Below are 25,773 nucleotides of genomic sequence, written 5' to 3'. Positions count from 1 at the left end.
GAATAAATCAAACTTGGTTTTGACATACAGTTCTTTTTCTGTGTTTTCTGTATTTCTGTATTCAGTTTACAAATATTTTGGTAAAGAATTTTGTATCTATAGGAGTGCCTGAATGGCTCAGCTTGTTAAGTATCTGACTCTTGATCTCAACTCAGGTCTTGATGTCAGGGTCATGAGTTCAAGCCACATCCAGCATGGAGCAAAAAAAAAAAAAAAAAGAACTTTGTATCTATATTGATGAGTGTAATCAGACTATACTTTTTCTTCTTAAAACGTATGCAAGGTTTTGGTATCAAGTTATGATAGCTCGTAATACAACACAGAGTTTGTTTCTTCTTTGTCTATTCCCTGGAAAAGTTTTGAGATTGGCGTTATTTCTACTGCAGATGTTTGGTTGAATTTGCTGGTGCGATCATCTGGGCCTGGCGTTCTCTTTGTGGAAAAGTTTTAAATTACAGATTCCTTTTTTTTTTTTTGATAGTCATTATTCTTAAGTTATTCTTTGAAATTTCACTCACTGACTATCTGATGCAGGACTCTGGATTTTTCTGTATTCTTATTCAGTTTTGGTAAGTTGTATATTTTCTAGAAAGTTGTCTATGTAACCTAAATTTTAATGTTTATTATCATAGTAGGCCACGGGTTATCAGTTTTCAAAGAACCAATTTTTGGGTTAGGTAATCTTCTCTACCATGTTTTCTATTTTATTTTTTCCATCTCTTGATTATATTCTTTCTATTCTATTTGGGCGAATTTGCTGGGATTTTTTTTCTAACTTAGTAATGTGGATGCTTAGCACATTGATTTTCCACCTTTCTTCTTTTCTAAGACGTGTTTTAAAGAAATGATCACTTTTGGGGCACCTGGCTAGTTTAGTGGAGCATGTGACTCTTGATCTGGAGTTGTGAGTTCACCCATGTTGGGTATCGAGATTACTTAAAAATGAAATCATTAAAGCAAAAAGGAAATGATGACTTTTGAGGAGGGTGAGGATTTCTTTGGGCTGGAGTAGCTAGAGAAAGAAGCACAGAGAAGATGGGACCTGAATTTTCAAAAAGAAAAAGGGAGGTGCATAGCAGGCTGAAAGAAATTACAAACAAAAACTTGATGGCAACAATGTGCTTAAAATGTTCTTATTATAGAAAATTTCAAACATACACACAAGTAGAGAGAGTGAAACAAAGAACCTCTATGTTCCTATCGCCCCGTTTCAACTAATATTGACTGGTCCTCTCCTCCAATATTATTTCGAAGCAAATCATGGACATCATATAATTCATCTGCAAATATTTCAGTCTACATGTCTGAAAGATTGGGACTCATTTTTATTTGTTTAAAATAAAAGCAGCCTGTTTGGGACCTTGTAATGAGGTGCTAATAAGCGGTGACATCATCACAATAGTTGGGCCTGAGAATTCGTGAATGTCTAAATCTGTGGTAACATGGCCTTCTTACTCCTAAATACAAATTCACATCTTGGTATTTACAACTCTTGTAGGACAAAAAGTCACACTTGTCAATGTCACAGAAGAAGGATCCAGATATGTTGAGGTCATTGAAAGGGTGTCCCCATCAGTGTCCAGCAATCTTATCATTTAGATCACTTGGGTAGGAGGCAGTGCTCCAGAAATCAACACAGCCTAGAATGGCCAGTCGACCATCTGGAGGGGCTCTTTTTAAGGGGATGATGCCTTGTGTAAATTACGGACACACATTTTCACGGTAGGTTGGCCCAGTCTTTTCTGTCCTAACTGACTCTTTCTCTCACCCTGGCTTTTGGTAGTTCATCTTTGTATCCCACAGTTAGTGTAGATTTTGTGATCCTAGGAGAGGCAAACTCTTTTTCTGCTGTGGGGGGAGGGGAAGCATGGTTAGGAAAAAAAAAAAAGTGGCCTTTGGAATCACATAGAACTAGGTGTGAATCCTATCTCCCCTGCCAGAGAGACCTAGATAATCTTTTAGTCATTTTCCTCAACAGTAAAATAAGTTAGTAATGGCTACTTAGCTAGGAAATTTAAGAACTAACAGAGAATATGTGAACTACATGGTGTTTGCTGTTAGTCATTTCTATTGGTTTAAGGTCTAATGTACCCTCCTTGGAGTTACCACAATCTTAATGTCACTGGACTTGGTCAACAGGAATTCCATAAATTAACCTTTATTTTGGACACTTATTACCATCAGATTAGACTCCCTGAATTGTCTTCTCTTAAAATGTTTTCTATATTTTAAAATTTCTGAATCCAAAAGTTCTCTCCAAGTTCCCAGATTCTCCACTCTTCTGCCCCAGGGGGCAGGAGTTCATCCTAGGCCACACATCATAATGTTGGAAATTCTTATTTAACAGAAGCATCCTGCCTTTAAACTGCCCACCGCCAGCATTAGCATTCTTAGAACTCTGCATTTATATTGCATCATATCCTCTCTAATCCATTGTAAGTTCTTAACTGAGTTGTAATAATTTGCAGAGAATATATTATTTTCCAACAGTATCATGGGGCATCAGCATCAGTAGGATGAGAGAAAAGTGTTTGCAGGAGAGTTTGGAAAGCCCAAAGGAAATGTGCATTTGCTTCACAAATTTGCCTCTAGTTAGCTCTCCCAGTAAGTAGACTGAGACCCTTCTCTGGGGCAGCTGAGGATCTGTTTAGTCTGTGGCTTCATTTTCCCATCTTCGGAGTAATAGATAATGGTGTCAATGGTCAGCATCCACTGAATGGATTTTGAATAAATATTTATGTGATTTATTAATAATAATAGCAACATAATACCTACACCACAGAGTCAGGGAGATTGGAAAGTGTTATGGTTAAACCTGAGTTTAATAGCCAAGCAACCTGGGTTTGAAGCCCAGCTTCACTCCTTAGTATACTCTCACATGCTGTTTGGCGAGTTACTTAAGCTTTTAAACCTTCACTTTCTTCATCTGTAAGATGGCAATAATAATAGCATCTACTTTCTAGGGCTGTTAGAGGATTAAGTGAAGTAATTTCTGTTATTTAAGTGCTTTATAAAAATCTTTTTATGATTGTTCTTAAAAAGTACTAATGGTGATTAAAGTATTGAAGAAAGTAGGTGCGAAAGTCCCAGCACAGTAGGTGCTTAATAAATGTGAGAAGTTGATTATTATTTTTTCTCTCTTTTAACATTTCTTTCTCTATCAACCAAACAGCAAAGATGGAAATTAAATGGCAGGGGCATCTGGCAGGCTCAGTTGGTAGAGCATAAGACTCTTGATCTTGGGGTCCTAAGTTAGCCCTAAGTGTTGGGTGTAGAGTGTACTTTAAAAAAAATCAAATGTCAGAGTGGTTAAGGACCTGGACTCTAGAATCAGACTCTCGGGGCTCAAATCCTAAATCTAATTTTTACTAGCTGTGCAACATTAGGCAAGTTACTTAACTTCTCTCTGCCTCCCTTTCCTCATCTATAAAGTTAGGGTAATAATAGAACCTACCTCATAAAATTATTATAAGGATTAAATGAGTTGATATTAGTAAAGTTACTTAGTTACAGCCTCCACACATAGGGTTGTATACATGGTATTAAAGAAAAGATATTTTATTTGTTAATTTTTAATCCCAAATTCCAGGTGCATAAGTCCTCATTACGTAAAAACATATGATGGGTGATTGACATATTGCCAATTGGGTGACCTGTGGTTTAGTTATATTGTAACAGCTAGAGTTTGAAAACTCAAGAAAGAGAAACACAGAAGCCAAGTATATACAGATTGACCCTAACTTACAATTTTTCACCTTTATGATAGTGTGAAAGTGACATACACTCAGTGGAAACGGTACTTGGAATTTTGGATTTGGGTCTTTTCCTGGGTTACTGATACATAGGATGATCCTTTCTGGATGCTGGGCAGCTGCAGCTCCCTGTCAGCCACACAATCACAAGGGTCAGCAACTGATACACGTAAAACTATTCTGTATCCATACAATCATTCTGTTCTCCACCTTCAGTACAGTGTCAATAAATTATGTGACATATTCAACACTTTATTATAAATTAGGCTTGTGTTAAACTGAAAGGCAACCTATGGAATGGGAGAAGATATTTGCAAATGACATATCCAACACAGGGTTAGTGTCCAAAATATATAAAGAACTGATACAACTCAACACACCCAAAATGAAATAATCCAATTAAAAATGGGCAGAAGACATGGACTAGACATTTTTTCCAAAGAAGACATCCAGGTGGCCAACAGACACATGAAAAGATGCTCAACATCACTCATCATCAGGGAAGTGCAAATCAAAACCCCACACCTGTCAGAATGGTGAAAATCAACAACACAAGAAACAACAGGTGTTGGTGAGGTTATGGAGAAAGGGGAACCCTCTTGCACTTTTGGTGGGAATGCAAACTGGTGCGGCCACTGTGGAAGACAGTATGGAGGTTCCTCAAATAGTTAAAAACAGAACTACTCTATGATCTAGAAGTTACACTACTAGGTATTTACCCAAAGAATACACAAATACTAATTCAGGGGTACCTGGGTGGCTCTGTCGGTTGAACATCTGCCTGTGGCTCAGGTCATGATCCCAGGGTCCTGGGATTGAGTCCCATGTCAGGCTCCCTGCTCAGTGGGGAATCTGCTTCTCCCTCTACCCCTCTCCCCTGGTTATGATCTTTCTCTTTCTCTCACTCTCAAATAAATAAAATCTTAAAAAAAACCCACAAAAACAAAAATACTAATTCAAAGGGACACATGCACCCCAGTGTTTATTGCAGCATTATCTACAGTAGCCAAATTATGGAAATGGCCCAAATGTCCATTGACTAAAGAATGGATAAAGAAGTGGTGGTACATGTATACAGTGGAATCTGACTCCACCATCAAAAAGAACAAAATCTTGCCATTTGCGATGAATGGATGGAGCTAGAGTGTATTATGCTAAGTGAAATAAGCCAGTCAGAGAAAGAAATACCATATCATTTCACTCATATGTTGAATTTAAGAAACAAAACAAATGAGCGAAGGGAAAAAGAGAGAGAGGCAAACCAAGAAATGGACTCTTAACTATAGAGAACTGATAGTTACCAGAGCAGAGGTGGGTGGGGAGTGGGTGAAACAGATGATGGGGATGAAGGAGGGCACTTGTTGTGATGAGCACCGGGTGTTGTATGGAAGTGTGGAATCACTACACTGTACACCTGAAACTAATATTACCCTGTATGTTAACTAAATAGAATTTTAAAACTTTAAAAAAATAAATTAGGCTTGAGTTTGATGATTTTGCTCAACTTTCGGCTAATGTAAGTGTTCTGAGCACGTTTAATGTAGGCTAGGCTACCCTATGATGTTCAGTAGGGTTTATAGTGATGTAACACCATGCTAAGTTGAGGAAGATCTGTACAGGTATAATATTAATACGTATTCAACTCTTACTACATAAATTACTGATTTATATACTTGATATGAATTTTCTTGTTTAATTGTTTACCACAATCCTTTGAGGTAGCAGTTAGTTTATCCCTATGTTACAGATGAGAGAAATGAGTCTGAGACACTATGTAACTTGCCTCATGTCAGAGTAGAGCCGGGTTAACTCCAAGTCTGTCTCCACGGCCTCTGTGTGCCACTATTTTGCCCTGTGGCCTTCCCAGTGAAACGACCAATATGGTGCCCTGCAGCTCATGGGGTTAGGCTGTGGTTCTTCATTCTTTGAGTCATTGACCCCTCTGAGATACAAATAGACTCTCATAAAAAAATGCATACACCACATTAAGTTTCCCTGGTCGAGGAGGGGATGTTGAAAGCTTAGGGCCAGTCTCCTACATATCAAATTAAAAAAATATAAAAAAGTTTTTCCTTCTAAAATTTGTTTATAGAGCACAAAAATGTAATAAAAACATAGGCACTCCTGGATCTTGCTATTAATACAAAAATAAATGCTTCGATGAATAAATTTAGAAGAGCTTAAGGCTGCCTTGGTGAAAAGTGCCGTCATCCCTTTGGGCACACAATGCTGGACTGACAGCAGATTTCTCTGACAATTAGATTCATAGTTAAGTCTCTGAAATAGAGAGGCAACAGATACTAAGGTGTGTTAGTATGTTTTTCTTGAAGAAGTCATGGAATGACTACACTTTGCCACAGTACCTAGAACACTTGCCTTTGCCAGAGCCCTCAGCCTTCCCTTGCTTTCCCAACAGAGAGTTTAGACTGAGACTCCATTTGTCTAGGATCCAACTCTCTCACACAGATGCCACAGGTTACTTCAGTTTTACCTTAAACATCTACTGTTTTGGTCACCCTTCATACATTTACTCTCCTTCTGTGTCCGAGCACCTTGATTTTCCTTTGGTGAACCATTTCTTCCATGACTTAATCCATATGGATTGTGGACTGGGTGGGGCTCCTTTCTTTCTCCAGAGGTGGAACATATGACCCAGGCTTGACTAATCAGGAGTGGGCAGTGATCCAAATTGATTCAATTGTGAATCCAGGGACTCATAAAGAGGTATTAGGAAAAAGTGCTTTCTTCTGTGCTGGAATACCACCTGGGAAGATGAGAGCCCAGAGAGCTTCTGAGAGGACAATGAGAATGAAGCCAACACAAATACAATCTTTTTTTAAAAATTTATTTATTTGAGAGACAGAGAGAGAGAGGGCGCATGAGCAAGGGGTGGGGCAAAGGCAGAGGGAGAAGCAGGCTCCCTGCTGAGCAGGGAACCAGACCTGCAGCTTGATCCCAGGACCCCAGGACCCCAGGATCATGACCTAGACCAAAGTCAGACAGTTAAAACACTGAGCCACCTAGGTGCCCCAATAAATAGAATCTTTTTAAAGAATTCTTTTTTTATCTTAAAAAATCTTATTTTTTAAAAATATAGTTATCTTGGGGCACCTGGGTGGCTCAGTCGGTTAAGTGTCTGACTCCTGATTTTGGCTCATGAGATCTAGCCCCATGTGGGGCTCTGTGCTGGGTATGGAGCCTGCTTACGATTCTCTCTCTTCAGGGGGCCTGGGTAGCTCAATTGTTAAGCGTTTGCCTTCAGCTTGGGGCATGAGCCAAGGGTCCTGGGATGAGCCCTGCATTGGGCTCCCTGCTCTTCTGGGAGCCTGCTGCTTCCTCTCCCACTCCCCCTGCTTGTGTTCCCTCTCACGCTGGCTCTCCCTCTCTCTGTCAAATAAATAAATAAAATCTTTAAAAAAAAAAAAAGGTTCTCTCTCTCCGTCTCCCTCTGCTCCTCCCCCTGCTCTCCCTCTCTTTCTCTCTCTCTAAAATAAATAAATAAGATCTTTAAAAAATATTTATGGTAATCTTTTTTTTTTCCCCAATGGGTTTTCTGGATTTTTTTTAAGTAGGCTCTACGTCCAACATGAGGCTTGAACTCATGACCCTGAGATTAAGAGTCACATGCTCTACCAACTGAACCAGCCAGGTGCCCCTAAAATATAGTAAATCTTAATGATTTTTACGATTAATTGCCATTGTTGCATATATCACCTTCCCAAATGCAGCGTAGTGCTTATGAGCGTGTACACGTCTGGAACAATCAGGCAAGGGCAGAGGGAGCTGCCATGGAATTTGGATGTGGGGATCAGGCACCAGCTGCCTGGGGCATAGGATTCTGAAAATTAATGTTTTGGCAAAATTATCTATTATTACATGATGCAGACTTCAGAATCATTAAAAAGTAGACAAAACCTTGAATGCTAAATCCCCAATGCCAAGGATTAACTATATTGCCTTACTACATTAATTTGTCCAACTGCAATTCATTTCATTTTCCCTCCATTTCATCAAGTCAAATGTCTTCAAAAGCCTTCCTATCTAATACCCATGTTCCAGAGTGAGTTTTGGGTCCAAATACATTTGGTAGCCACTGAAGCAAAATGAAAATATTGAAAACATTCCCGCGCCTTGTTTACTTTAAAACAAACATTTAACCTTTCCCTCAAGTCCCCAATTTATTGACCTTTACATTTTACATTTTTGTGTACTTACTGAAACAGGAAAAGCGGAGACATTTAAATGGTTTTCAGTTTAAGAGAAGCTGGTATTTGAGAAGCAAGATTTATGAAAAGACTATTTGAGGGAGTGATTATGTATATTTAAAAAAATTTCACTTTAAACAAAGCTTCCTCTATCCTTCCTATTAATAGTCCTACCAAATAAGCTATTTGACTTAAAGTATAAAATTTACTTAGGGGGCGCCTGGGTGGCACAGCGGTTAAGCGTCTGCCTTCGGCTCAGGGCGTGATCCCGGCGTTGTGGGATCGAGCCCCACATCAGGCTCTTCCGCTATGAGCCTGCTTCTTCCTCTCCCACTCCCTCTGCTTGTGTTCCCTCTCTCGCTGGCTGTTCCTATCTCTGTCAAATAAATAAATAAAATCTTTAAAAAAAATTTACTTAGAATTCTAGAATTTCAGAGCAGGAAGAATACTTGGAGATGATTTCACATATGTGTAAGCCAAGGAAAGAGAAGAGTTAATTTGCCCAGTCAGTGGTTGGTTGTTTAGTAGCAGTTGGGAATTTGTTGCTAATAGACCCAGCTTGTTGCCAGTAGATCTACCAACCACCACCACCTCCTCCTCCTCCTCCTCCTCCTCTTCCTCCTCCTCCTTCTCTTTTAAGATTTTATTTATTTATTTGAGAGAGAGAGAGAGTGTGTGTGTGTATGAGCGGGGGCAGGGGGTGGTGGGAGAGGCAGAGGAAGAAGCAGACTTCCTTGCTGGGCAGGGAGCCCAGCATGGGGAGCCACCCCAGGACCCATGAGATCATGAACTGTGCTGAAGTCAGCCACTTAAACCGACTGGGCCACCCAGGTGCCCCAATACACCTTCTTTTTAAAAGAGGTTTTTCAGGGAGCGCCTAGCTGCCTCAGTCAGTGGAGCATGTGACTCTTGATCTTGGGGTTGTGAGTTCAAGCCCCACATTGGGTGTAGAAATCATTTAAAAATAAAATCTTAAAAAAAAAAGTTTCTTCAGGAACCACCCCCAAAAAGAGTTCTTTTTTTTTTTTTGGTGATTTTTTAATGACTTATTTATTTGTTTGAGAGAGAGGGAAGGGGTAGAGGGAGGGACTCTTCAAGCAGACTCCCCGCCGACTGTGGAACCCAGTCTGGGGCTTGACCCAATGACCGTTGAGATCATGACCTGAGCTGAAACCAAGATTCGGACACTTAGTCTACTGAGCCATCCAGATGCCCCTATGATTTTTTAAAAGTAATCTCTACACCCAAAAAGAAAGTTCTTTAGAAGAAGGAAAATGATATAGGTTAGAAACTCAGGTCCACATAAAGAAAGGAAGAACATTAGAGAAGGAATAAAGGTGAAGTAAATCCTTTATTTTCTTTGTCTTAATTGACCTATTAGATAACAGTTGTTCAAAATAATAAGCAGAAACAATGCATATGGTGATTATAGTTTATGGATAAGTAAAATGAATGCCAGTAATGTTATATGAAATGGGAGGAAGGGATTGGGAATACTGTTATATTGCCTGCATTACCCATGCAGTGGGATAGTGTTATTTGAAGTGGACTTGTTTTAGGTGTAAATATATATGGTAAACTCTAGGGCAAACATTAAAAAAAAAGTTAAAAAACATGTATAATTGATATGCTAAGAAACTGGAAAAAATGGAATCATATAAAATGCTCAAATAAAACCACAAAAGACAGAAAAAGAGTGGAAAACAAAACAAAAGAAACACAGAACAGGACAATTAAAAGAAAACAGTAACAAATATGGTAAATATAATTGTATTATATCAAAAATCACTTAGAACGTCAGTGGCCTAAATATGCCAGTTAAAAAACAGATAGTCTGGGGGTGCCTGGGTGGCTCAGTTGGTTAAGCCTCTGCCTTCAGCTCAGGTCATGATCTCAGGGTCCTAGGATCGAGCCCCACATCAGGCTCTCTGCCAGCGGGGAGGTCTGTTTCTCCTTTTCCCTCTGCCCCTCCTCCCTTCTTGTGTTCTCTCTCTCAAATAAATAAATACACAAATAAATCTTTAAAAAAAAAAAGATAGTCTGAGTGGACTAAAAAAAAACAAAAAACAAAAAACCCAACCATATGTTGTCTACAAGAAACCCATCTTATTTTATTCTATTTTATTTTTATTTTTTTAAGATTTTATTTATTTATTTGACAGAGAGAGAGACAGCCAGCAAGAGAGGGAACACAAGCAGGGGGAGTGGGAGAGGAAGAAGCAGGCTTCCCACTGAGCAGGGAGCCTGATGCGGGGCTCGATCCCATGACCCTGGGATCACGCCCTGAGCCAAAGGCAGATGCTTAATGACTGAGCCACCCAGGTGCCCCAAGAAACCCACTTTAAATATAAAGCGGACAGATGAAAAGATCCATTAAAAGTAAAGACAGATTTAAAAAGATGGAAAAAGATATACCAGGCTAACACTAATCAAAAGAAAGCTGGAATAGTAATATTAATTTCAGACAAGCAGATTTCAGAGCAAGGAAAATTAACAGGGATGATGTGAGACATAATAAAAATAAAGGGATCAATTCACCAAGAAGACAAAATAGTCCTTAATGTACATGTATCCAACAACAGAGCATCACAATGTGTGCAGCAAAAACTGTTAGAGCTGCAAGGAGAAACAGATGAATCCGCTATCATACTTGGAGACTTCAATACCCATCTATCAGTAATTGGCAGAAAATCAGTCAGGATTTAGTTGAAATGTATGGCATCATCAGTCAACATGATATAATTGACATATATAGACTATTTCATCTAACCACAGGAGAATACACTTTTTTCCCAAGGTCACACACAGTACTCACTATGATAGACCACATCCTGGGCCATAGAAACACCTTAACACATAAAAAAACCTCAGACATCATACAGTGTCTGTGCTTGGTCCACAAAGGAATTAAACTAGATATCAGTAATGGAAAGATAGCTGGGAAATCCTGAAATGCTTGGAGGTTAAATGACATACTTCTCAATAACACATGGGTCAAAGAAGAAGTCTTACAAGAGATTAAGAAATATTTTGAACTAAATGAAACAAAATATTTAACATTTCGAAATTTGTGGTATTCAGTAGAACCGTTGCTTAGAGGAAAAGGTATCGCATTGAATGCATATGTTAGAAAAGCAAAATAATCTAAAATCAATAATCTAAGCCTCTATTGTAGGAAACTAAGAAAAAAAGGACAAATTAAATATAAAGTAAGCAGAAGAAAGGAAATAAAATTAGAGCAGAAATCAGTGAAATTGAAAACCAGAAATGAATGAAAGAAAAAAAATAGTTTTGAAAAGATCAATAAAATTGATAAGCTTCTAGCCAAGCTAACTAAGAGAAAAAGAGAGAAGACAGAAATTACTAATATCAGAAATGAAAGAGGGACGTCACTACTGATCCTATGTATATTGAAAAGAGAATAAAGGAGGGGTACCTGGGTGGCTCAGTCAGTTAAGCGTCGACTCTTGATTTTGGCTCATGATCTCAGGGTGGTGAGATTGAGCCCCGAGTTGGACTCCACGCTCAGCATGGAATCTGCTTGAGATTCTGTCTCTCCATCTCCTTTTGCCCCTCCCTGCAACACTCTCTTTCTCTCAAAATAAATAAATAAACAAACAAACAAATAAATAAATACTTTAATTTTTAAATTTTTAAAATTTTAAAAAAGATTTTATTTGACAGAGAGAGATCAAGAAAACACAAGTAGGGGGAGCAGCGGAGGGAGAGGGAAAAGCAGGCTCCCCACCGAACAGGGACCCGAAGGGGGGGCTCAATCCCAGGACCCTAGGATAATGACCTGAGCTGAAGGCAGATGCTTAACAGTGTGAGCCACCCAGGCGCCCCATAGATCTTTTTTATTTGTTTATTTGTTTATTTATTTATTTATTAAAGATTTTATTTTTACTTATTTGACAGGGACAGCCAGTGAGAGAGGGAACACAAGCAGGGGGAGTGGGAGAGGAAGAAGCAGGCTCCCCAGCAGAGGAGCCTGATGTGGGGCTCGATCCCAGAACGCTGGGATCATGCCCTGAGCTGAAGGCAGACGCTTAATGACTGTGCCACCCAGGCGCCCCCCCCCAATAGATCTTTTTTAAAAAAGGAGAATAAAGGAATATTTTGAGTAATTCTGTGTTTACAAATTTGATTATCTGGATGAAATGGACCCCATCCTTAAATCTATCAAAATTCATACAAGAAGAAAGAGATAATATGATTTTGCCTTTATCTATGGAAGAAACGGAACAGAAAGCACCAGATGGATTCACTGGTGAATTCTCCCAAACATTTAAGAGACAAATGACCTCAGTTTCTTTGAGACAATAGAGGCAGAGGGAGCACTTCCTAACTTACTGTATGAGACAAGTATTACCTTAATACCAAGATCAGACAAAGGCTTAGGAGAAAACTATAGACTGATGTCTCTCATGAACATTGATGCAAAAATCCTCAACAAAATATTAGCAAATCAAATCTGACAACATGTAGAATGAAGTACACACCACATTCATGTGGGATTTATTCCATATGAAAAATCATCTGATCATATCAGTAGATGTAGAGAAAGCATTTGACAAAATAGTACCTGGAGAATGATTTTTGTATGTATCTACTTGTAAATATCTCTTTTTGTACATCTATCTAAAATCTATACAGCAAAATTCTGACAGTTGAGTTTTATTTTCTTCTTGCTTCTCTGAATTTTCTGTTTTCTGTAAAATTTTCTAGAAAAGAGCACTAACCATGGCTTTAAAAACCTTTATTGGTGGGGTGCCTCAGTGGCTCAATGGGGTAAGCGGCCAACTGTGGATTTTAGCTCAGGTTCTGATCTCAGGGTTGTGAAATCGAGCCCCACGTCTGGGCTCCACACTCAGTGGGGAGACTGCTTAAGATTCTCTCTCTACCTCTCCCTCTGCCCCTCCTATCCCCTGCTCTCTTTCTCTCTCTGAAAACAAAACAAGAAACAAAGTCTTTTATTGATTGGGCAAGAAGCCACTACTAGAAACAGTTGTTAAAAGATCACAGCTAAAGGGGATAAGGTCACAAGTCTAGTGCCCTGCTGATGGGGGTGAAATTGGGAACTGGAATGAGCGTCCCCTGGTAGAGTGCTCAAGTGGCCAGATTTGGGATTTCTGAACTGCAGGCAAAATGCAGACAACAGAGCAGCACAGAAATCTGTTCCTATCTCTTCCCCATAATCTCATTTTGTATACACCTGGTAATTGCTGTCATTGATGGAGGGAGATCAGTTTCTTTTTGACGTCATCTTTAACATCAACCTAAGCAAGTGATCTTGTACAAGTCAGTCATACACACGTGCATGCACACCCACACTTGACTACAACGCTGAAGATCCAAAATATAGGTGTTTATAGTATTGACTCTGGTCCATCTAGTTTTTTTTTTTTTTTCAGACTTACAAATAGGGCTGTATGGTTTTGTTAAAGCCAACTTTATTTTCCTTGAACTGTTCTGTCAGCCCCCCTCTGGTCTCTGGAAAGAGGTTTTCCAATTTGGAAATTGGACTTCAGATAGACTCGTTGTATTCTATACACAGCCATGTATCTGACTACCTCAGATTATTTCCTTTTTGGGTTGGTTGACCATCAGGAATATTATTATTATTTTTATTTTGAGAGAGAGAGAGTATAAGAGTGAGCCAGGGTGGGTGTGGGGTGGGGGTTGGGCAGAGGGAGAGGGAGAGAGAGAATCTTAAGCAGGCTGCATGCCCAGTTCAGAGCCCAACATGGGGCTCGATCTCATGACCCTGGGATCATGACCTGAGATGAAATCAAGAGCCAGACACTTTGGGTGCCTGGGTGGCTCAGTAGGTTAAAGCATCTGACTTTGGCTCAGGTCATGATCCCAAGGTCCTGGGATCGAGTCCTGGGTCAGGCTCCCTGCTCGTGGGGAGCCTACTTTTCCCTCTCCCTCTGCCCCTCCCCCCTGCTCACACTCTCTCTGGCACGCGCTCTCCCTCTCTCAAATAAATAAAAACTTAAAAAAAAAAAAACGAGTCAGACACTTAACCGACTGAACCACCCAGGTGCCCCAACTGTCAGGAATACTGTAAGCACACTTTTACCGTGGACCTCCACCTCTGATCCTAGGAAGTCACCTTCCTTTCCATTGTCTCTTACTTCTAGGGTCTGTGGCAGATTCACAGTGCCAAAAGATTGACATTTGGAATTAGCTGTATCTAGATTTAAATCCCTGCCCCAATATTTACCAGCTGGATGAACTTTGGCAAGTCACTCTCTGAGTGGCTCCCTTCATCTAATAAATGTGGATTATACTGGTTTATGGACTTGTCGTGATGATTAAATCAAAAGTCCTCTGTGCGACGCCTGGCATGAAGTAGGCAACCAGCAAATGGGGGCTGGGTGCTCATAGTTATTCTTCTGACCTGCCCTCCTTCCAGTTATCTGAGCTGATTCTAGAGGTTTTCCTGATAGGACTCCCCTTGTCCTGCTCCAGAATCTTGCTTTTAGTCCATGGTTCCAGCTTCTTCTCTGGCTACTTGTCCTCTCATTTTGTGGACATTTTGGGTCCCGTTATCTTAATTCTACATTCTGTTCTTGTGATTGTAGTTCTGGGTGGTGACTCAAGCTCTCTACCACCCTCGCTTGGCTCTGGTTCGAGCCCCAGCTGTCAGGTCGCTCCACGGTCAGCCTTGTAAACTCGGCAAAACCATTTACAGTTCTGTACCATGTGTGTGCTTCTTTATCGTGCAGGCCTGTCTGATCAAAACATAATGATCCAGTTGAGGAAGGCGATGGCTTTTGGCTTGCACATGTCTTGAAAAGATGGAAAATTTAAAGCAATGAGCAGAGTACCCAGGAAAAACCATGACTATTTTTTTTTTTTTTTTGCCTCCTGAAAAGAATCTTAACTGTCAAAAAGAGTAAAGCAAAAATATACAGTTCAGAGCCCTTAGAGGCAGAATTATCTCGAAGGAGAACAACTTTTAATTTTGGATGTCAGTGATTCTTTCGTAGATTTTGTGCTTTTGAATGAATTTGTTCTGTTGAACCTAGGGAAGCCTGGCTGCATGGGGAATTAATCATACACATCCCAGTTTGAGCATGAGTAACTTTATTACCCTAATATAGCTATTGTTTTTAGACAAGTAATACATGTTCATTATGTAAAATCTAGAAAATACAAAACCCTTTATTTATTTTTAAAAGATTTTATTATTAGAGAGAGAGTGAGCAGAGTGGGGGGAAGGGCATAGGAAGAGGGAGAAGTAGACTCCCCACTGAGCAGGGAGCCTGACCAAGGGCTTGACAGCAGAGCTCGAACCCAGGACCCTGGGATCATGACCTTAGCCAAAGGCAGGTGTTAAACCAACTGAGCCACCCAGGCACTCCAGAAACCCAAAACCCTTTCTTTAAAGAGAAAATAATCCAGAAATAATCCTAACATTTTGCTATATTTCCTTCTTACTGATTTTTCTTTATAAAATTTGGATCATATTTCATCCACAGTTTTGGATCCTACTTTTTGCACCCACCAGCATCTCTTTAGTGTTTTTCTACATCCTTAAATACTCCTTTATTTATTTTTTAAAGTTTATTTAAGTAACTTCTACACCCCACGTGGGGCTCAGACTCATGATCCCGAGATCAGGAGTCAGATGTTCTTCCAACTGAGCCCGCCGGGTGTCCCCTTAAATACTCCTTTAAAATGCTATTTTTAATGGTTTCTTATCATTCCATTGAATGACTGTATTATGATTTATTCATCTAACCCCTGTTGTTGGACATTTGTGAATCCTATTACAAATAGTACTTCAGTGTAAATATTTGAACCTTCATTTTTGAGTACTTACCCAATAACACCCTAAAAATAGGTTCTTTTTGAGCATTTTGCATTTCCAAGGTCCTCTGGCTGTTTGTGGAGCTCTGATTGCTGTTCACGCTACACCGTTGGGGTCAGCTGCAGTGGGGCTAAATGACCACAGAGGCTTTGGGCACATGATTCTCCCTGGCAGGAAGTATTTTTAGTCCCTTCTAGAAGAGGGCTCCTCCCAGTGAGTTTAGCTGCTTGGCACACAGGAAATGGTAAGCTTGACAAAGGCTTGCTGGCTTGTTATGAATGAGCTTCTTTCTGTGTCTCTGTCAGCTACTGCAGACTGCGTGAGCTCCCTGCAGCGCGGTGCCCTGGCACTGCCTCCAAGCAAAGGCCTTTGTTGGCAAGTAATTCCCTTTCCCAAGTGGGGTGCTTGCAAGGCCTGCATTTGTGGAAGGTGCTGGAGGAATGGAAATCCGTACACTTGAGGCTCTCTTTGGGAAGACTTGTCCTCGATGCCAGGCTGGAGTTGGGGGTTGCTGTGGTGAGCCAGGGTGTGTTTGTGGGGGTGTGCGTGCGTGTGTGTGTGTGTGTGTGTGAGAGAGAGAGAGAGAGAGAGAGAGAGGGAGAGGTAAATAAGTTTTTCAGCCCCTAAAATTCTCTGGCGCCCTCCAAAGACTATGCACATTTCTCTTTTATGAGATGACTCCTCTTTGTACTAGTCTCCCAGGTGCCGTAACAAAATACCATACACCGGGTGGTGTAAACAACAAAATCTTATTTTCTCACAGCTCTGGAGGCTGGAAGTCCCAGATCAAAGGGCTGGTCAGTTAGGTTCCTCATAAGGGCTCTCTTCCTGGCTTATAGATGGCTGTCTTTGTCCTCAAATGGCCTTTCTTCTGTGGCCAAGAGAAAAGAGAGATGGGAGGGGGCGGGGAGATAGAGACCTCTTCCTCTTCTTCTTCTTTTTTTTTTTTTTTTTTTATGAGGCCACCAGTCCTATTGGATTAGGGCCTCATCCTTATGACTTTATTTAAACTCTTACCTCCTAATGACCCTATCTATAAAGACAGTCATATCGAGGGCTTGGACTTCAACTTATGGATTTTGGGGGTGCACAAACATTCAGTCCATAACACTCTTACCCACTGCTCTATTGTTTTCCTATAACATTTATCATCTTCTACAATACTACATGATTTATTTATTTATTAAGTTGGTTATTGTCTCCCAGTACTAGAATATAAGCTGTCTGAAGTCAGGGGTCTTTCTTTGTTTTTTGCTGGTGACTCCAAGAACCTAAAAGAGTGCTCACACATGAAATGTGGAAGAAGAAATCAATGAGGTCAGCAACCCTGGCTATCAAGGTGAGAAAAGAGAGCGAATGCTAGAACTGCTAGTAATAAATGGAAAATCCCAGGAAATAGCAACATCTAGGAAGGGGAATTGGGGCCTATCCTCTTCCAGAACTACTAAAACGTTGTCCAGCAACATGTGGATCACTTCACTTGATCAGGTATCATGTGGTGGAGACACTCCACATTGTGGTTCAAAATTGTGTCCCTTTGAGTTGCTTTGGGGGTTATATCTTAACCTGCTTGGGCTGCCATAACAAAAAGCACCAGCTGGGTGGCTTAAACAATAGAAATTTAATTTCTCACAATTCTCTAGGCTGGAAGTCCAAGATCATTGTGCTAGAATGATGGAATTCTTTTTTTTTTTTTTTTAAGATTTTATTTATTTATTCGACAGAGATAGAGACAGCCAGCGAGAGAGGGAACACAAGCAGGGGGAGTAGGAGAGGAAGAAGCAGGCTCATAGCGAAGGAGCCTGATGTGGGGCTCAATCCCATAACGCCGGGATCACGCCCTGAGCCAAAGGCAGACGCTCAACCGCTGTGCCACCCAGGCGCCCCTGGAATGATGGAATTCTTAAGAGAGTTCTTTTCTGACTTACAGATGGACACCTTCTCTCTGCGTCCTCATGTGGCAGAGAGAGAGAGAGAGAGAGAGAGGAAAGCAAGCTTTCTGATGTCTAATCCTATCATGGGGACACCACACTTATGCCCTTGTCTAAACCTGATTACCTCCTAAAGGCCCATCTCCAAGTACTATCACATTGGGGGTTAGGACTTCAATATGTGAATTTTTGGGAGACACAAACACTCCATACTCCATAACAGATGATGTAGCTGGTGATCAAGGACTTAGAGGATCCAGACTCATGAGACGTCAGGTTAGGGAGTAGAACAAGATGCTGCCCACATAGACCATGAGTCCTCAGTGCAGGAGGCCAATGCCTGGAGAACATCAGGGTATCACATTAGCTGCAGCCATCATGGTGCACCCATATTGGTCAAAGCCTGCCTGGGAGGCTGTCATACACTCATCATATTTTCAGATTTTGTGGAATTGTAGTCCCTAAGAGGTCTAACTTCATACAAATTGTGTGCCATGATTTTTGGTTAATGATTAGGCTGGGTTCCTTATTCTTTTCATTTATAAAAAAACTTTTGTGCCTTCTGGGGAGCAAGTGCAGGGTCTAAGAAGTGGATATCATGCTGTTTATTATTATTTTTTCCTTTTTAAAATTATTATTTATATATTTAATTTAAATTCAGTTAACTAACATATAGTGTATTATTAGTTTCAGAGGTAGAGGTCAGTGATTCATCAGTCTTATATAATACCTAGTGCTCATTACACCATGTGCCCTCCTTAATGCCCCTTACCCAGTTACCCCATCACCCCACCTCCCTCCTCTCCAGCAACCCTCAGTTTTATATCATACTGTTTAAAGTATTGTGGCTTTAAAAAATAGTTTTATACTTATGAGAGAGAAATTATCAGGTAAAAATATCTTAGCTATTCCCACTACTAGCTTTTTGCAGATAAACTTTAGAATTATTTTCCAAGTTCTAATAAAACATGTTGAGATTTTGATTGGAACCGTGTTAGTCTACGAATGATTTTGTAAAGCATTGACATTTTTATAGTATTGAGTTTTTTCATTCAGGAATATGGTGGGTTTCTACATCTTTTCAGGTAATTTGTGTCTCTTGATAAAATTTAGTGGTTTTCTTCATATAAAGCCTTCGCTTTCTTTGTAACTTATTCTTATGTATATTATGGGCTTTTGTTGTTGTTATTGTTGTATATGGGATAGTTTTCCAGTATATTTTCTAACAATTAATTGCTATTATATTGGAATGTATTGATTCTTGAGTATTTCTAGTTTCTTCTTTTCAGTTTTCAGTCCTACTATCCACATATAATATTCTTTTTGCATTCCCCCTTGCAGTTGTTGTAACTCTTAATTTCTGTTGCCTGCTCAACTCTTAACCCCCAAAATATTAAACAGTGATGGTAGAGGGAGCACGTGTGTCTTGGTCCTGACTTGATGAGAATATCTACTGTGTGCCAGGCCATCCTGGCCTGTATGCCCTCAGATTTGTTCCTTGATTGTCCCTGCTCTCCTCTACTGCAGGGGACTGAAATTTGCAGGCTGCACATCCCAAGGCCCCAGCATCAGCTGAGATCCATCTGGGTTCAGCCCATGGAAGGTTCTGGCAAAAGATTGATGAGCCAAAGACAGAGAGAAGCCAGGGTATTTCTCCGCTATTCTCTGCATGGCTGGCAACTCCGGCACGAATTGTCTGTGTTTCGTGGCTCCAGCTCTGGCCACACAGATGTCTCCATAGTTTCAGCCTGTTGGGTGAACCTGGGCCCCAGGCTTAGGAAATACTCTTTGCTCTTTTTATGCCCCCAGAGAGGCTGCCCTCAGTCCCAGCAAGAGGGGCCCTGCCCTAGACCCCCTGTCTTACAGGGCCCGCAATCATAAACACACAAATAATGGTCTTGGAGAACTCCTGGTTGCCCACGTGTCTCGGGATCCTTCATCAGCCAGCACCGGCCCACAGCACATGCTCTCCTGGTTAACGCGGTACAGGCCCTGAGGAAATGCTTTTCTGAACCTCTTCTCTTGCCCTGTGTCCTCAGAACAAAAGACAACTGCATCTCAGTGCCTTTAAGATATGTGGGTTGTATTGCGGCTGATGTTGGTGTTACATACTGCTTTGGAGCGTGGAAAGGGTCTGAGGGTGGAGGCGCTTTGATCAAAGAAAAGATGAAACAATTAATTTGTCAAACCCTTCCTCCCAGATAGCACGCATGTAGATTTTTGAACGAAGTGTCACTTCCCCGCCTTGATGGGCATCCATTTTCTTGCTTCCCTTTGTGTTCCGATTCATGGTTCTGGAGTTACACATGAATTAGGTATTTTGAGCAGTGGCACACGGTAACAGAGGCACGTTTTGCAATATTACGTTCTTGTAATTCACACTGCTTTTATTTATTTATTTATTTATTTATTTATTTATTTATTTTTAAAGATTTTATTTATTTATTCGACAGAGATAGAGACAGCCAGCGAGAGAGGGAACACAAGCAGGGGGAGTGGGAGAGGAAGAAGCAGGCTCATAGCGGAGGAGCCTGATGTGGGGCTCGATCCCATAACGCCAGGATCCTGCCCTGAGCCGAAGGCAGACGCTTAACCGCTGTGCCACCCAGGCGCCCCTCACACTGCTTTTATTAAACTATACGTGCATTTCTAGACCTAACCTCCATTTTGGCCTAAAATCCAGAAACATTCTTGATAACACATATGGAATTTAGCTTGAATTTGTTACTAGAGATGTAGCCTCAACTGCGCCAGTAGTCATGATGTTCTCTGGAGAAATTCCAAGATTATTTCTGTCTTGAATCTATCCACAGACAAACACATTTAAATTTGACCTTATAGCCACTTAAGACACGCAATGGAAATGCTGACTAAAGCCATTAAATTTAACTTAGAAAGGATGTAAGATATACTAGGAAAGCTAAATGAAACAATAGAAAGTCCTCAAATACAGAGCAAAATGTGGTCTTTCATGGAAAATAAAATTAATGTTGGATTTGTGCTATCTACAATTTTTTGATATGAACTATTGCTTGCTGTTAATGTATGAACAAGACCAGATCTAAGGTTGGTGATTTCTCAGTTAAAGGGATTAAAAATATATATATATATTTTTTAGAGGTTCGTGTTGTGTTTAAAATCCAAAACTGTGATGCAGAGAGTGAACTGACAAGTGGGATGCTTTTGTTTGGTAAGCACAATATTTGTGTATGTGTGTGTTTTACTTTAAGGGATTAAAAATACTTTTTAAATTGTAAAGAAAATGGTTTTCTAAGTAGACATAAAGTGCATATGAAACCAAAAGTGATATTCTAATAAAATATAAGGAAATAAAATAAGGAAAAGCAAATGTTCTATGACTTTAAAGAAGAGGATTCAGGTACAAATAATCCCAAAGTAATACTTGTAGTAACTATTTTCCAACCATTACAGATCAAGATATGGTCTTGACTGTAGTGAGATTTGGACAAATTAAGCAATGTACTATGATTTTTGGTAATTTTTATTCCAGCACTGGAATATTTGAAAGAAGAACTGAATATGTATTATAAGGATCTAGATATCACTTTGACAGTAAAAATCATGATATATGTGATAATGATTTATATGATAAAAGTAATAGTATTTTTTGCATTAACAATAACTTGTCATATGTGATTGTTAAAATGCTTGAATATACTATGTAAAAATCCAAATATAAGTATTGCTTTAAGAATTTTACTGACATTTTCAATAAAAGTGTTACTGCTTTAGTAGAATGAAGTTCCTTCAAATTGAAATTAATAAAAGAAAAAAAACTATTGGGGCGCCTAGGTGGCTCAGTTGGTTAAAAGTCTGACTCTTGATTTCAGCTCAGGTCATGATCTCAGGGTCATGAGATCGAGCCCCACGTCAGGCATCCAGCCTGCTTAAGATTCTCTCTCTCCCTCTCCCCCTCCTCACCACTCGCTCTTTCTCTCTCAAACAAAAAGAAACCATTTGGCATTACCATCAATAGAACATAAAGTTATGTGAAAATCTTGATTATAACAGTGATTTTTCTGAAATAAAAGACAAGAAAAGTAGGGGCGCCTAGGTGGCACAGCGGTTAAGCGTCTGCCTTCGGCTCAGGGCGTGATCCTGGCGTTGTGGGATCGAGCGCCACATTAGGCTCCTCCACTATGAGCCTGCTTCTTCCTCTCCCACTCCCCCTGCTTGTGTTCCCTCTCTCGCTGGCTGTCTCTATCTCTGTCGAATAAATAAATAAAATCTTTAAAAAAAAAAAAGATAAGAAAAGTAAGTCTTATGAATATGTATTATAAGTTATGAATTATAAATGCCTTTATTACTCACCTGTGCATTGCTGGTCCATCAGTACATGAGCAAGCATAATTAATTTGGTTGCCTTTGATATTTTGCCAAATTTTATTCATACCTAAATATAACTTTACACATAACTGAAAATTTGTCATCATAAAGGTATTTGTAAGGTAGAGGGTTAGAACATTTTTATTTAACAATTTGTCATTTGACTTACACCTGTAAACATGTAGACACATGAGATGTGGGCCTTCATTGGTATGCTTGCCCAGGGCTCTCTGTTAGGGCCAAGTCTGCCTTCAGCCTAATGGTGGTAGTGGCTATCTGCTGTCATCTTCCTGTTGTCTGCTAGGTTTCTTGGTTCTTCCACCACTCTTTCATTTTGAACAGATAGGCAGATACATGTATGTTTTTCTTATATCCCCTTCTTTTTAAAAATTTATAAGATTTTATTATTTTTGGTGGGGGAGGGGCAGAGGGAAAGGAAGAGAGAGAATCCATGCTGGGCATGGAGTCTGACGTGGGGCTTGGTCTCACAACACTGAGATCATGACCTGAGCTGAAGTCAAGAGTTGGACTCTTAACCAAATGAGCCACCCGGGCACCCCAGGATTTTAAAGTGATCTCTGCACCCAGCGTGGGGCCTGAACCCACAACTCTGAGATCAAGAGTCTCACACTCCACCAACTGTGCCAGCCAGGTGCCCCTGTTCTCTTCTTTGTTACATGAAAGATAGAGTTATGGATTGAACAGTGTCCTCCTCCCTGCCCCCCCCCGAATATATGTTGAAATTCTAACCCCTGTGACCTCAAAATGTACCTTTAATTAGAAATAGTGTCATTGTAGATGTAATTGATTAAAATGAGGTCATGCTGGAACAGGGTAGGCTTATAATCCAGTGTGACTGGTGTCCTTGTAGGAAGACAGAAATTTGACAACAGAGGAAAGACAATGTGAGAAAAGACAGTCATGTGATAACAGATGCAGAAATTGGAATGAAGCATCGATAAGCCAAGGAATGTCAAGGATTTCTAGCAGATACTTGAAGGCAAGGAAGGATTTCCCCCTACATGTTTCAGTGGGAGCATGATCCTGCCAACACTTTGATGTTGGATTCCCAGTCTCTAGAACTGTCTGACAATAAATTTCTGACATTTTAAGACACCTAATTTGTGGTGTTTTGTCATAGAAGCCCTAGGATGTGGGCAGCATACTAAAGATGCTCTTTGCCCCTCGTGCCAGTGTTTCTACAGGCTGGGTACCTAGAAGTAGATCTGCTGGGTCATAACAAACCTAGTTTTCATCTTAACAGCTACTGCAAACTGTCCTCCAGAGTGGCTGTATCTCTTTATGCTCCTACCAGCAGTGCATGAGAGCATGTCTCCTTATGTGCTGGCCAACGCTTGACATTAACAGACATGTAAAAACTTTTGTCCATCTGATGGGCAAAAGAGAAGTATTGGAAAAAAATTGTATTCTCTGATTACTAGTGAGGTTGAGTGTTTTTTTTTCATACGTTAATTTTCCAATTGAATTTTTTCTTCTGTAAATTTTCTTTTTATGACCTTTGATCATTTTTTTCTGTTGGGTTATTTGTTTTATTCCTACTAGTTTGGAATACTTCTTTATGCAGGAGATGATCTTCTTTATAAACCATTCCTAGTTTAGGAAGAGGTTTTAAATATCAAGAACGTTTGTTAGCTTTAATTGGTTGTCTTTTCAGCTTCTGGTGAGATGATCAAATGATATTTATTTGACCTACTGATATGTGGCACCTGTAATTATAAGAACTGTAAAAAGCAGAGTAGTTAAATATTTTATGGGCAAGAGGAATGATGCCAATGTGGGGACTTTTCAAAACATGTTTAGAGGGCTGCCTGGTTAGAATGGAGGGTGTGTCAAAGGGAGTGTGATGGTCAGCTTTGGAAAATGGGCTGAAGCCTTTGTGAAACCTTGTAAGAGGGTAAAGAGTTTGAGCTTTACTGTACAGGCAAGATGAAATTACTGTAGAATTTTGGGTAAAGGATAACTGTAGAATATAAGAAGATTAACATGGTGTTGTGGTAGAGGAAGAAGAAAATAAAGCAAGGAGAAGACTTGGATGCCCAGGGGTGAGATGAAAATGCTCTAATGACCCGAGGGTCTAATGACCCTAAAGAGGGAGAAAATAAGGAAAGTCCCTAACAAACCAATGTGGCTCTGTGATGAGTTGAGATGTGGAAAGAAGCATAAATACTAGCATATTACACACTTGGGGGACTGTCAGGAGGGCTAAAGTAGAAGATAACTCTTGGGTTTCAAGTAATGTCCTAGTTGTGCAACGTTAGTTAGGAAAACAGGAATAAGAATATATAGGGGGCGTTTTCTCTGAGCAAATGGTGGCGTATTGATAGATGGTAAAGAGAAAACACACCTCATCAATTTTTATTTTGCTTCTAATAGACAATGTCAAGGAGAGTGATTTCAGACTAAAGGTAGGGTGTAGGGTAGAACAAATATGATAACTGAAGACAGTTCCCAATGGGTGAAGAGAGTATAGGAAAGCATCTAGCTGCTCTGGGTGAACGGTACCCCAGGAAACAGAGAGAACTTTTAATGATATCTCTGCATCTCTGTTGTTGGCCTTGGAGAAACCTTGGAGAATGTGAACATCAGTTAGACAAAAGAGCGAGGTTGTACGTAAGCAAATGAAATTCCAAGTTTCAAAAATGTGGATCTCAGAAACTGCAAACCGATGATCTTAGTGTCATTTTGGGGCAAGATCCCAGGGTAGCATTCAAAAGGGATGAGATGTAGAAGAGATCCTAGAAGAGAAAGTGAGGATTATTAGAACTTTACATGGGTCGTGTGAAAACATGACTGACCGCGTGACTGTGTTTTTATCGGTTGACTTGACTGTTAGCTCGAGGAGCACTGCTGGATACAAGACACACTAATAATCAGGAAGAATCAGAAACCCAGGAGCAGCAAGCTCAAGGAGGAAATAAACAAGGGGTATTTAGCCTGGAAGGAAGAAGGCTTAGGGAGAACATGATGGCCAAGGTGAAGTATGAGAAGGATCATTATATGGGAGAGGAATCAGGGACCTGTGGGTAGGATTACAGGGATCTAGGATAACACTCAACGTCAGGAAGGATTGCATAACCGTTTACACCATCTGACAGTGGAACAGGGTGCTGGCCAAGAGAGTGATTTCGCTATCACTGCAAGTGTGCAAGTAGAAGCTGGCCAATTACTTTTGGGGACATGTTCTAGGAGAGATTCATGCATTGTTGTGTGGTTGACTCTAAAGTCCCTTCCAATTTTGAGACTCTATGATCCTAGAACAGTGCAGGTTCACATCGGAAGGACTAGGGTGGAGATAGTGATGCCATAGGTAACAGGGTAGGAGGAACTAGAAGACAGAGGGAAGAAACATAGATCGTTCAATTAAGAAAAGAAGGTCATGTAGTTACACAGTCTAGAGGAAGAATCCACCATCTTTTTAGCTCCAAAGACCAGGATCTTCCCCAAATGGAGTGGGGCTGTCCAGGAAAACTGCATTTCAAAGGAGGCCTCAAATGAATGTCTTTAAAAGGCTTTTGGGATGTCACCAAGGCAAATATTTCAAAACAGAATTTTAACAATGTTTAGAAAAGAGGAGGACAGTGTGCCATTTAGGTCCCTTCCCCCAGCGGAGCCCTGAAATCACTGGACTGCTGAAGAGGACCATGGGATGAGGGGAAAGGCACATCCTTAGACGCAGGCCTAAGGCACAGGCAAGG

General features: G+C 40.3%; 1 long non-coding RNA gene across 1 annotated transcript in view; it reads left to right on the top strand.

The window, feature by feature from the left end:
- The window catches only part of LOC123788871 (uncharacterized), a 38,538-nt gene extending 17,243 nt beyond the window's left edge, over positions 1–21,295 (top strand). The window contains exon 5 of the long non-coding RNA XR_006778587.2: positions 20,829–21,295. This is a non-coding gene — a long non-coding RNA (uncharacterized LOC123788871). The remainder of the gene's footprint in view (positions 1–20,828) is intronic.
- Positions 21,296–25,773: the final 4,478 nt, after the last annotated feature.

Source organism: Ursus americanus, chromosome 3 (assembly GCF_024610735.1).
Source record: "Ursus americanus isolate L20-20 chromosome 3, mUrsAme1.1.p, whole genome shotgun sequence".
Classification (NCBI taxonomy): Eukaryota; Metazoa; Chordata; class Mammalia; order Carnivora; family Ursidae; genus Ursus; species Ursus americanus.
Note: the sequence above shows the minus strand (reverse complement) of the source record. Positions and strands in the feature narration are given on the sequence as shown.